Genomic DNA, 3172 nt, shown 5'->3' on the forward strand with positions numbered 1-3172 from the left:
CTGTCCCTCCTCCCCCCTTTCAAGTTGAATGTTGTTGTTCGTCCATGCTGTGTCAGCTCCTTGTTCTTTGCCTGGAAAATTATTTTAACTTTATTTTGGTGAAATATACATAACTTGGTGGGTGAGAGTAATTTTCAGTGTGTAATTACGATAGTAATGTTCTTCAATTCAATTTAGTTAACTGCTAACATGATAGTTTGAAAGCTACTGCAGTGCCGACCGACCAGATCAGAGGTTATCAGGGTTTCTTTTTTTACTCTTTGGTTAACTGTTCGACGTAAAGTTGTGCCGTTGTGAACAATTCTTCAGTGTAGTAGTTTCTGTTTAATAATTTGATAATTTATTACAGTTTGGCACCACGCATAACTATTAATATGTTACGTCGCCAAGGCTACTATAACCTCGTCGCTGTGAAGTATCCGGCCACATTCAAGTTGCCAAACTCGAAGCCACCTGAATTCCTGCTTCTGTGGATTTCTCTTGTCAGCCTCAACACGCAAGCCGAGAGCAGCCTCATTAAACTAATTACAGGTTAGTAAATGTTGTCATCAACAACATATGTCACATTCAATCACCAATATATGTGATATTTCATCACATGCTCCATCGCAAGTTTGGTTAGTTCATTGAAATACTGAGTCTTTGTCCAGAAAAAGATATTCATGTTGACTTTTATTATTCGTTTTCTGTTTTGATGAGGCCCTACCCCATTTATGTGTACTACTATTTGGCAAGAAGTTGTCTACTGTTTAAGTCTTCCACATTTTAAAAACAGTATCGTTGCTTTGATTGTTATTTTCTTCTCCAGCAAATAACTTTTGCTCTCTCTACTTTCTTTGACAGTGCACTTATTTTATTTCAACTCGGATTCAAGGAGACGATACACTCAAATTTTGTCTTGTTAGACTTGCAAGATTGTGAAAATATGACCATGAATATGTTCAGACAGGAACCATGAATGCAAGTGTTGGTAAAGATGGTTGCAAATGAGGTAAGGTAAATTTCTTGTGTGCGTGATTGAGTATAGCATTCTGTATCACTTTAAATATGTGAAATGTTGGAGTGCTGATGCTGGCATGTGTATGTAAGCCTCTGTTTCTTTTCTAGGTGTTCAAGTGTAATATGGCAGCGGAAGATTATTCAACCTGCATCATTAAGTGCAGTAAAATTCATCACCAGGAAATGTTCTGTACTTTGTAAATACATTACAATAAATAATAATATTAATAATATTCCATATATCTCGACTTCTGCATCAAGGCATATGGGAATGGCATCACGTTCAAGTGCAGCTGTGAAGAATGTGATGTGAGTATCAATGCATTAATGGCCCTGTGGTTTCCCTCTGATTTAAATCAACCACAAAGTGCTTTTTAGTTTGTGTGTTATTGTCTCCTCTCAAAGATACTACCACCTTCATTTATTTCTAATATTTTTTTGCAGTTTGGCTTCAAAATTCTCTTTTACTTGGTGTGAAAGCAGTATCTCCAACTCTACATTTTTATTGGTGTAAACTTCAAGAAATATCAAAGATGAGTATTATCAGTATGCAGGGAAGGTATTGTGAACAGAACAGTTTTGATAATTGTGAATGCAAAGGTTGTTAGCTGATCATGTCTGTACCACTGTAGTGTGTTCTATAAGATAGTGTTTCAATCTTCTTTTCTGCTATGTGTTCTGATGTTGATTGTTGTAATGGTTTTGAGGGCATTAATTTGCCATCGACTGGGAATGCACACTTGACATGGAGCGCACACTGTCTCTCACTGAGAGCGAGACTGGAGTCTTCCGCATGCCTTTGGCTGTGGTACTCTGAAAATCCTCTCGCTGCCTATGCTCCAATGATTATTGCAATGGTTTGGACAGCATTCAGTTGCTATCGACTGGCAATGCATAATCAAAGAGTGTATGGTTAGTGAGCTAGCTTTGCTGGTCTTTGCTTTCCTATGATTGGTGTACTGGTTTAGAAGGCATTTAATTGCTATCGACTGGAAATGCACAATCAAGTATGGTATAAGCTAATCAGTTTTCGGTCTTTTTTGTGTCTTGATTGGCTTCTCAAATCTAGAAATTGTACAAGCACTTTCTTATCTTCAACTTCAATTTTGTTTTTCAGACATGCAGTTTCTTCTAAGCGATGAGTCAAGAACAAGAAAAACAAAAAAATTCTAAGGAGCGTAGATGAGTCCCAATCAGGATTAACATGTAAGTCTTCCAACAAGTTTTCATTTTATGTTGTCATCGTTCAAATTATTATGTGTTTGATTTCTGTTACGGTTCTCAACTGTTGCTTTTTTCCTATTAATTTGGATTTTATTCTCTTACATGATTTATACATGCTTACTCCAATTTTCACGTTATCTTGTTTTTCAGATTTATTTATTTATGTGGTGAGGATCTTTGATTATGTATATGTGTACCTGAAAGGAGAAAGGATCAGCTTCAAAGGAGCGCGTACAAGGCGAGACTTTCAACATATATATCTCACCTCTTTTAAAGGTTGCTCTACTGCATCATTTTGTTTTACAGTCTGGGTTTGTCTCTCCACTCTTTACAGACATAATCGAATGACAAAATAATTCAGTTTTCCTCAACAAATTTGAAACAATCATGGGTATGAGTGTATTGGTTCTTTTATGGAGCTGTCTTTGAAGTACTCTCCTTTGAGCTTTCAAGACTGTCAAAATTGAGATAAGACAATGGGCCCAAGTCTGCATTTGCATATATTCATCATTAAATCAATTTGGCTTGGCCAAGTATAAGGAAACCTGTATCAGGTAAAATACAAAAGTTTTCTTTGTTTAGCTTCTCTTTCTTTACTTGTAAAAGTAAAATTTCTGTAAAACGAAAACTACAATCACAATTCATTAAAGGCAAACAAATTGTTACATCATTTTTGTTCACATGTGCAGGATCTGACTTATATAATGTACATTCTATTTTCTCCACAGCTTTGCTCAGGTGAGCCAGACAGTCAAGTTTCGACCTTGGATTAGGTGAACGACTTTTGAAAATTCTGAATTAGATTGGTGTAGTCCATAGTACCATAATGTTTGCATTATTGTGGTGGTGCCAAGCTATCCTTTACCACGGCCTTCTCTGCTTTGTTTGGAAGTTTTGTGAAGATGGATGAAACCTACCTTGGCTCCTTTTTTCCTCAGGTCCTTTGATA

The 3172-nt window shown here is 36.4% G+C and overlaps 2 long non-coding RNA genes across 5 annotated transcripts in view; both read left to right on the forward strand.

The window, feature by feature from the left end:
- LOC113204047 (uncharacterized) overlaps positions 1–2467 on the forward strand; it is a 7064-nt gene extending 4597 nt beyond the window's left edge. The window contains exons 1-6 of one of the 4 annotated variants that reach the window (XR_003303278.2): positions 24–117; positions 350–531; positions 844–991; positions 1108–1308; positions 1444–2205; positions 2374–2467. This is a non-coding gene — a long non-coding RNA (uncharacterized LOC113204047). Of the gene's footprint in view, positions 1–23; positions 235–349; positions 532–843; positions 997–1107; positions 1309–1443; positions 2206–2373 lie in introns of those variants that run through there. The other 3 variants (XR_008012005.1, XR_003303277.2, XR_003303276.2) reach the window with 3 other exon arrangements.
- A 94-nt stretch (positions 2468–2561) lies between these two features.
- The window catches only part of LOC127751156 (uncharacterized), a 2102-nt gene continuing 1491 nt past the window's right edge, over positions 2562–3172 (forward strand). Inside the window, exon 1 of the long non-coding RNA XR_008012004.1 lies at positions 2562–2777. This is a non-coding gene — a long non-coding RNA (uncharacterized LOC127751156). The remainder of the gene's footprint in view (positions 2778–3172) is intronic.

Source organism: Frankliniella occidentalis, unplaced genomic scaffold, assembly GCF_000697945.3.
Source record: "Frankliniella occidentalis isolate FOCC.00 unplaced genomic scaffold, Focc_3.1 Scaffold365, whole genome shotgun sequence".
NCBI lineage: Eukaryota > Metazoa > Arthropoda > Insecta > Thysanoptera > Thripidae > Frankliniella > Frankliniella occidentalis.